This window comes from Arvicanthis niloticus, chromosome 2 (genome assembly GCF_011762505.2).
Source record: "Arvicanthis niloticus isolate mArvNil1 chromosome 2, mArvNil1.pat.X, whole genome shotgun sequence".
Taxonomy (NCBI): domain Eukaryota; kingdom Metazoa; phylum Chordata; class Mammalia; order Rodentia; family Muridae; genus Arvicanthis; species Arvicanthis niloticus.
Genome location: NC_047659.1, coordinates 101,859,293 through 101,869,574, shown reverse-complemented (window position 1 = coordinate 101,869,574; position 10,282 = coordinate 101,859,293).

The following is a 10,282-nucleotide window of genomic DNA, read 5'->3' as shown; positions in this document are numbered from 1 at the left end:
ATGCCTTTGATCCTAGCACTCAAGAGACAGAAGCAAGATCTCTGTGAGTTTGAGGCCAGCCTGGTCTACATAATGAGCTCCAAGGTAAACAAAGAGACCCTGTCTTAGTAAGTAAATAAATTAATAAAATAAAAACTACCACCACAACAAAAGGAATCAGTGCTTTTTTTCCCCCTCCTTCATTCAGGCTAAAGATGCTAGGTCCATCAGCTCTGGGGGCAGCAGTCTTCTGTATGAACAGGGAACCTTTAGATCTCATCAGAGAGCTGCTGGGTCAGACCGAGGGAGCTCCCAGAGTGAATTCCTCAGCACTCAGGAAGCACTGTGGTAGAAAGAGCTGATCAGAGAGGTCTTGTGGCCGTGTAAGAGGTACCCCACCAGACAGATCCACTGCCCAGGTTCTCTGGTTGGAGAAAAGAAGAGAGGTGAAAATGCCGTTAGTGTGGAGGGCTGCCATTAGGAGGGCTGGTGAAAGAGTCACTCTGTGGACTAACAGTAGAAAGAAAATAAGGTCTTTTAGTAACTGCAGAGAGAGCAGTGGCTTCATCCTTTCCTTCCCTCCCTTCTTCCCTTCCTCCCTCCCTCTCTTTTTCCCTCCCTCCCTTCCTTGAGACAGGGTCTTTGTGACTCTGGCTATCCTGGAACTTGTAGACCAGGCTGTCCTTGAACTCAGAGATCCGCCTGCCTCTGCCTCCTTAGTGCTGGGACTAAAGGCGTGCGCCACCGTGTTCAGCCTTGTTTCTAGTTCTCTAGTTCTCTTTTTTATTTCTTCCTGTGATTAAAAACCAGGCATCATCTCACGTGTCACCAGGAAGTCTGTTTGCCCCGTACACATTCTCTAATTTTTTTTTTACAATTTATTTATATGAATACACTGTAGCTTCAGACACACCAGAAGAGGGCATCAGATTCTGTTACAGATAGTTGTGAGCCACCATGTGGTTGCTGGGAATTGAACTCAGGACCTCTGGAAGAGCAGTCAGTGCTCTTATCCTCTGAGCTATCTCTCCAGCCTCCACGCACACATTTTTTGTTTGTTTGTATTTTGAAACAGGATCTCCTGGATCCCATGCTGACCTGGAACTTGCTATGTAGTGGCTGGTGGCTTTGAACTCCTCATCTTCTTGTCACTGGGATTAGAGTGGTACATGTGGCTTTAGTTGAAGTCAAGGCCCTTCTGCCCCCAAGCTCCCCCACACTTCCACCAATAAAGAGAAGCGAAGGGCTGATGAGGAGACTCCTTTGGTGAAGCAATTCCTTTAAGGAGCAGAACCCCTTAAAGGTAGAAAGAGTAAAGCAACTCTACAAAGATATCCTCTGACCTCACAGACACAGACACACAGACACAGACACACACACACACACACACACACACACATGTACGCACACATATATACATGCACATGCATATCTGCACAAAGAAAAAATTAGAAAAAGGAAGAGTGGATTAATTTTGGAAACCTTAACCACAGAATTTCATATTTCTTTCTATTTAAATTTCCTTTTAGCTAGTCTATTTAAAATTTCCAGGACTTATTTTTGCTCTTTTCTTTGATGGTTGCTTTATTGTTCTGTGACTATAATAGCATTAAAACATCCTCCTTCCTAAACTCCTCTCTGCTCTTCGTGTTATCTGTTTGGATCGGCTTGCTCACCTTTTGTTTACAAGTTCTTTTAGCAAGCAGTGTATCTGGGTAGTTCAGAGCTGGCCGCAGGAAAGGGCTGCCCCCCATGTTCACATTCCAGCCCCGCCCAGCTGCTGCACAAGCCCCCAGCTCCAGTTTCTTTACCTCCCTGTGACTCAACTTCCTGTGAACGGAGATGATAGTACAAGCTGGCTCATTATCCTCCATGTCCTGTGCTCAAAAAGCTGCCAGGCCTGCACCAGGCTGGAGCCTGGTGCAGTTGCTGTTTGCTATTCATTTCTTCTTTCTTCCTTCTCCTCCTCCTCTTCTTCCTCCTTCTCTTCTTCAACCTTTTTTCTCTTCCCCCTCTTCTTCTTTTTTCTTCTTTTCTTCCCCTTCCTCTTCTGTCCCTTCCCCCTCCCTTCTCCCCACCTATAGTGTTGGGGGTCAAACCCAGGACCTTGTGCTTTCTAGGCAAGTGTTTGCTATTGAGCCACACCCATAACCTTTCCCTCCCTTCTTTCCTCCCTCCTTTTCTCTTCCTGTTTCATTATGTAGAACAGGCTGGTCTCAAACTCTGGATTTTCCTTCCTCAGCCTCCCAAGTGCTGCCATTATTGGAATGTGTTGGCTTGGTGTTACTGTTTTGTGCTTGTTTGTTTTGAGTTAGGGTCTTATGCAGCCCATCCTGGACTCCCAATCTTGCCTCCACCCTCTGAGCGCTGGGGTTGCAGGCTTGCATTTCTACACTCAGCTCATCTTCAAATGGTCAGGGCCCTGTGACAGGAGGTGAGATAGCTACTGCCCTTCAGGATGGGCTGACTGTCACAGGAACATCCAGACACTCCTGTCTTAGCCCCAAGGTAGCTCCTGTTTAGCTCTGCTTGTTGTCATTGTGTTGGTTTGAATGGCACACACACACACACACACACACACACACACACACACACCACACACACACCAGTCTCTGGTATTAAAATACTTGGTTCCCAGTTGGGGGCTGTTGGGAGAGGATTAGGAGTGTGGTCTAGCTGGAAGAGGTGTATTATTGGGGTTGGCTTTGATGTTCCAAAAGACTCATGCTTCCTGGTTTCGATCCAGATGTGAGAGCTAAGTTGCCCCTCCAGGACCTTCAAAAAATCTATACCTCAAATGCAAAAAAACCCTGGTGTCTGAAGGCGGAGGAAGCAGAGGGCTCTAGCACCCTCTGGGGGAGGCTGGAGGCTCTGCACAAACACTGGCAAATTGGCTGGTGCATCTTCACAAGAGCCCAGTGTCTGGGTAGGGGAAATGAATAGAGTTAGTAAAGAGTCTCTAATTTTTACCAGATACATTCTCTATTAGAACAATTCATCAGGCCCTGTGACTAACATTTAAGAAGTTTGACATAAAACATAGAGTATGTCATCTAAGGAAACGTCATCTAAGGAAGCTGGGCATGGGCTGCATTAACCCTTCCTCTGTGTTGCTTAATGGCTGTAGCCACCTTGGACCATGAGTAGAAGCATTCATTGAATATAGCTGACTGAAAACAAAGGAGTCCAGTTTCAAAACGATCATCAAGTTGCTAGGTGCGCATGGTGGCACACAGCTGTAATCTCAGCACTAAGAAAACTGAGGCAAGAAGATCACAAGTTCAAGGCCACCCAGACTATGTAATCAGTCCCTATTTTAACCCATTCACATGCAAACATAAACTGTATGCCAATGTTAACTTGAGACACATTCTGGTTTATTTATACTGCTGCTATTTGGAGGTTTGGGCTTTGTAGCCAATTTTCCCCCTTTTACTGAAAATAGATTCTTCTCTCATACAAACATTCTGATTACAGTTTCCCTTCCTTCCACTCCTCTCTTATCATCTGGATCTACTTCCTTTCTGTCTCTTAATAAAAACCAGGCTTCTAAGAGATAACAACCAAACATATCAAAATAAAATATAGCAAAGCAGAAACCATCACATTGAAACTGGACGAGGCAACCCAAGAGAAGGCACAAGAATCAGAGACCCAGTTGTTTACACACTCAGGAGTTCTATAAAAATCCTAAGCTAGATGCTATAACATATCCACAGAGGACCTGTGCAGCCCCAAATCAGCCATGTGCTTGCTGCTTCGGTCTCTGTGAGTTCACGTGAGCTTTGCTCAGTTGACTTAGAGGCCTTGTTCTCCTGGTCCTCTGTCCCCTTTGGCTTCTATTCTCTTTCCCTCCTCTTCTTCAGGCTTCCCTGAGCTCTGAGGATTTGGTGGAGACATTTTTTTTAGAGCAGAGTGTTCTAAGGTCTCACTCTTTGCATGCTGTCTGGCTATGGGTCTGGATTTGTTCCCATCTGCTGCAGGAAGAAGCTTCTCTAATGATTGCTGAACAAGACACAGATCTATGTGTATAGCAGAATGTCACTAGGAGTCATTTTATTATTACTACTTAAAAAAAGACAAAGTAGTACTTGGCTTTACCTTAGGTTCCTGACTCCTGGTCACTCAAACAAGGTGGTATGGGTTCCATCTTGTGGAGTGGACCTTAAGTTAAACCAGACACTGGTTGGTTACTCCCACAGCTGGGCCACCATTGCTCTAGCACATCTTGCCGGCAGGACAGCATTGTAGATCAAAGGTTTTGTGGCTGGCTTGGTGTTTAGTGTTTTCTTTTGGCGGCCTGCAGAGTACCTTCCTATACCAAAGAGACTAGAACACAGTAGTTAACGCTCTCTGCAGGCACCAGCTCCACATCTTTGTGTTCAGTGAGTTGTGTAGGTATTGCCTTCAGCCATGGGGCCTTGTTATATCAGTTTGTGGAGAGCAATCTGTTGTCTTGGCAACAGCTTGGGCTGTTTGGGGATTTCCTTGAGACCCTTTGGCCAACAATTCAATTGGATGTAACCCAGTCTCAGTACTGAAAGCTTTGGTTAGTGTCAAAAAAATAATGAATCATGACTCTGCCTCCCCTATTATCTGAAGGTTCATATATTTTGTATATTTTAGGGAGTTTCCACTGCACTACATTTCCATCCCACCCCTCAAATGGCCCTCAGTTCTAGCTGGCTCTCCCCACACTCCCTCCCCTTCCTCATTCGATCCTTCTGCTCCAGCCCCTCCCCCCCACCTGTCACCTTTTTTTTTTAATTAAAAAAAAGTTCTCTGGGAAAATCTCAAAATATCTCTGAGGCTTGAGTCTTCCATCTAAAATGAGACTGACCGAACCCACGTCACAACGACTATGCAAGCTCACTTTAAGTGCAGAAGTCTCTCTCACCAAGCAGCTGGCTTGGGCTTTTTATTTATAGAGGTCTCCATAGACCCAAGGAAAGGATGAGGAGAGGAGTTACCTGCCTGGACCAGAGAAGCCAATCCTGACCCCACCCCCTTACTCTCAGGAAGAGCAGGCAAGAGTCTTCCAGACCTTAGTCTGCTGATGGAGCTGAACAAGCAAGCATCAAACCCCCATTGCCAGTCACCAGTAAATCCTCGGAGATGCTGGAAAATTCAGTGTGGCACCTACAGTCACCCCACAGGGTGTCGGGGTGGCTCAGGTCTGGCTGGTGCCGGCTCACACAGCTAGACTTTGTTCCAGACCACTGGTTCTGTCTACCCATGTGTCTTGTCTCCTATTTTGGCCAACGTGTTACCTGTAGCCTCTTCTTTGCATGACAGTGGCAAGGACACATGTGGGAAGGTCACCACAGAAGGACATTTTAAGAACTTGTTTACATTGTGTCATTAACATCTATTGGTCAAAAAGGTCATAAAGCCAAGACTGAAATTAAAGGCTGGAGAACATACTGACCTTCATGACGTGGATGAACTTGGTGTGTAAAGTACCGAAGATAGTGATGTGTCACTACATCACTATGGAAGGAATATATGAGGTGGGCATGGTGCTGAGTTCAAGGCCAGCCTGGCCTAGATAGTGAATCCCTGTTTAAAAAAATAAAAAAAAAAGAAGGAGGCTGGCTTGAGAGTGGGTAAGCAAGTAGGCAAGAGAACAAGCAGCTGAGGCTGGGCTCAGATCTCAGCTGCCATGTAAAAAATTCTGGTATGGCCACTTGCACCTTTAACTCTCACACACTAAAGGGTGGAGACAGGATCACTAGGGCTTGCTGGTCACCAGGCTAGTCCACATTCAGTGAGATGGCCCTGTCCCAAACAGATGATAGATATGAGGTGATAGAGCAGGACATCCCACTTGTGGTCTCTCTCTCTCTCTCTCTCTCTCTCTCTCTCTCTCTCTCTCTCTCTCTCACACACACACACACACCAACAAAAAATGAAAATAGGCCCAATTAGCAGCAGCTCCTTATGTCAGCTGCACATAGTAGGTCCTCAGACGGCAGGGAATCTTGTACCATAAGAGTAGTTTGTGGGCCTGGCAGTGGTGGCTCATTCCTTTAGTCTCAGCACTCTTGGGGTAGAGACAGGCAGATTTCTGAGTTTGAGGCCAGCCTGGTCTACAGTGTGAGTTCCAGGACAGCCAGGGCTACACAGAGAAACCCTGTCTCAAAAACCAAAACCAACCAACCAACCAAACAAAAGGAATGGTGGAGTCTTTTCTATGGTCTTGTTTTTGTGGTTTCATTGTGTGTGTGTGTGTGTGTGTGTGCGTGTGCGCGCGCACGTGCGCGCGCGCGCGCGCGCGTGTGTGTGTGTGTGTGTGTGTGTGTGTGTGTGTGTGTGTGTGTGTGTGTATTTTGCCTCTATGGTCACACATGCATTACCCACACAGGCCAGAAAGAGGGCGACAAATTCCCCTGGAGCTGGAGTTTCAGAGGTTGAGAGTTGCCATGAGGGTGCTGATAGTCTAACTTGAGTCTTCTGAGAAAGCAGAAACGTCTTACTTCCTGAGACGTTTCTGTGGTCTTGTTTCTTCTTTATTCAAACAAGGTCTCAGCAGAGCCTGGCCTTGGACTTGAGACTCTCCTGCTTCAGCCTTCTGAGTGCTAGGATTGCATGTGTATGCCACCATGCCTGGTTTGGATACTCACAGCCTGCTTCCTGGAGGTTCTTAGAATAAGCCAGGCTGTAAGGGGCACAAATTGATCCACTTGCCTGTGATGGTCCTGGGTCAGGCTTGCCTCCCAGGGACTCTCCCCAAAGGTTAGGTGGTCCAGAGAGACAGGTCTAAGCCTGGCTGGAGAATGAAAATACCATCCTCTCTTCTCCTTTGCCTGGGAGAAAACTTCACTGTGGTCCTGGGTCCCAGTTCAGCTGTTCAAGTCCCCAAGTCCTTGGTCCAATGGGGGCTCTCCCATGTCTAGGCTTTTCCTGTCCTGGATTATGCAAGGCCCTCAGCTGCCCTCTGAGCCAGATATCAGCTGGACAGAGAGAGGGTTGAGGGTTCAGGAAAGAGGAAACAGACCCCAAGACAGGATCCTCCTCTCCTGGGAAGCAGAAGCAGAGAGCCAGCTGCACTGAGTCCTTGGCCTTCCTTCCTGTTCTCTTCTGGGGAAGGCAGATCAGCCAGCCCAGCGGTGGCGGCCATTTCCTCCCGTGGCACAGACACTTCCATCTCATGTCAGGGAGTGGGGAGTGGAGTGGGCCTCGGTTTCTCTGAGATAGGATATGCATATGGCTGTGACCCCTGGACCCTTCGAACCTTTGTAAACACTAAACATGAAATCCAAGCTATTCCCCCATGCTAGGTCCTCTCCAGCCCCCAGCCTTGGTCCAGCCATAACCCTCCTTCCTACTCCACAGCAGCCACCCCCATCTCAGGCTCTCCTCTCTGGAATGGCAGCTCCAACCACATACTGCATGCCTCATTCCCATAATCTCCCAACCCCCACCCCACCCCCACACTCCTACCCAGTCCCATCTTAGCCTCATCTGCACCCAGTCCCACCTTGAATTCCAGTCCAGATCCCAGCCAACCACTCACCAATGACCATGATCATGCCTCAAGTTTCTTAATCTAATGGACCCCGCTCAGCCTTGTTCACTTCACTGCTTCACCTGTCATGGGTTTGTCAGTCAGAACGAGTATGAACTAGGCTGAGGAATGAGCTGTGGACTTTCTACTACTTCAGTCAAAGTCAGTGGTTAGCCACCGGGCCTGGTGGTATAGGTGCGTAATCCCAACTACTTGGTGAGCTGAGGCAGGAGGATCATGGACTAAAGGCTAGCCTGGTTTCAGAGCAAGTTCAAGGAAAGAACAGGGAAATGTATCATGTATCAAAGAGAGTGATGGTGGCTGGGAATTTAATCCACTGGCAGAGTCTTTGCCTGGGATGCATGAAGCCCTGGGTTCAATTCCCACCATCACCACATAAAACAGGTATGATGATACATCTGCAGCCCCAGCATTTGGAAGAGAGAGACAGGAAGATTAGAAGTTCGAAGTCATCCTGAGCTTCATAGGCATGCTTTGACCCATGAGTCCCTATCTGGGGATGGGGGTGGGGGTGGGGGGAGGACCGCAGACATTATGTATGGATTGAGTGGTTTGAACAGCTGATGTTGGTCTATGTTTAGGGTTCTCCACTATTTTGAAGACAACCTACTCCTAGAGTTGCCCACTGCACTTATTCCTCTTTCTGGTGTCCCTCAGCTGGCCTCATCTGTCTCTCTCCAGCTGATAGGGAAGTTGCAGGGAGCCCTGGGGTACAGGAAACAGAAACTGAATCCTATACTGGAGAAAGTTACCCACAATGACCTTGCCTCTGTCAGGAGGTCAGGGCCCCAGCCTATTTCCCCGAGATGTCCTGGGACACTTGGTCCCACATGCAGTCAACATAGGTTTCCAAAGTATGCCAGGGTGCTCCAATGGCTCTGATGTGGGACATGCCAGCTCCAGTGTGGTCATGTAAGCCCTTTCTTCAGCATGCCCTGCTTGGGGACTCAAGGACGACTATCAGGAACGTCTGTCTGAGGACATTGCTGTCCAAAAGTCATTGTTCACATGAGGAATTCTTTCAGGGGCACAAGCTCTCTGTGTCCCAAGAATGCTATCCCTCCCTTCCTCTGCGGACAAAATTTATTGCCAAGGAGTGCTGGGTGCTTAATTAGGCTAATCACCCCAACCCAAGCCCAGGCACCTCCTTTTCTATACCAGGTTTCCACAGAGGGACAGTACTTTTTGTTCCTGGGGCTGTCCCTCCTCTTTGTTTTTTGAAAACAGTCCCTGAAGCATTTGGTGTGGAGCATGCTGAGTCAGCATCCTGGACTCCAGTGGGCCTGAGCTCTGAGTACTGGGGCTGACAGGAATGAGGTACCATTGTCATATGCTCTCTCAAAACGTGCCATTCTGGTATTAGGATGTTGAAATCCCATCACCCCTCCACAAGAGTCACCACTGCCACTTCTAGGACCTCAATTATAGGAGACAGAGATCTGGGAACAGCAAAGACATAGCTTGCTAATGTTCTAAATGGAGGGGGTTTGTCCCTGAACACCGTGTGTATGTGGATCTAGACCCTAGAGCTACTCTGATACCAAATGTATTCAACAGGCTGCCTTTCCTTAAAGTGAGGGGCTAGCCTGGGCCAGTCTCCAGAAGCCAGATATGTTACTCAGATACAGCAGGTACTGGAGGCCCTGGGGAGCTGGGTTCTCTCTGTTGTATCTGGGCTCTTTGCCACATCCATCTATCTCTTCTGCCTTCTTCATGGGGCCAAGTGCTGCCTGAACATCTTGGGAGCATCTCAGATCCTTGGCTAGGCCTGGACTCCCTCTCCACCCTCTCCAGGTAGTCAGTGAAGTCATGTGCTGGATGGGGGCTGGGAGATGTCATGAGTTTCCTGTCCCCACTTCCAGCCTCCCCAGGACTGCTTGTCTCTGCTGAGTCAGCAGGAAGCTAGGAGGCTTGCACAGTTGCAACACGTGTCTATGAAAAAATATACATAAGATGAAATTCACTGTCCTGTCTTAAGCGTACATTTTCATTGCTATGTAGTCGCCACCACCATCTATTTCCAGTCCTCTCTCGTCATCCACAACATAGTCTCTGTACCCATTAGACAGTGATTCCATACCTCTCCTCCCCCCAGGAACTTCATCCATTTTCTGTCTCTAGATCATTCATTAACTGGAGCAATGCAGTATTTGATCACTACGATATGAGCAAGTGTCAGAGCGGCATCTGTCCTGACTAATATTCCACTATACACACAGGCACATCTCTTTATCCATCTCTCTGTTGATAGACAGCTCTTTCTGTCCTTTGGCAACTGCGAAGGACGCTGCTATGAGTGTGGTTTAGCAGTGTCTGCTTGGATCCCCGCTTCCGTCCCTATAATCCTGCCCCATTTCACAGTTCCACACAGACTTCTTGGGGGATCCTCGCTCTCCTCTCCGCACTGCACCATTCCATATTCCCACTAACGATGTGCAGGGCTCCTATTCCTGCACATCTTCACCAACAGTTTTCACTCTTGTTTTTTCATTAGTAGCCACCATAGCCGTTGGTTGTTCTGTGTGTATATGTTAGAGTCACATGTGTGCTGGTGTGTGTGTCTTCTGTCACTTGCCACTTTATTCCCCCGAGACAGGATATCTCACAGCCAGCTAGCCCCAGCAGTCCTCCTGTCTCTGCTCCAAGCAGTGCTGGGGCTGCATTCTGGGGCTCCTGGGGTTGTACAAATACTAACACCTAGTGCAGGTACTGTGGTCCTTACCCCCTGAGCCTCCTCCAGCCCTCACTGTAGTTTTGACTTGTGTTTTTCTCATG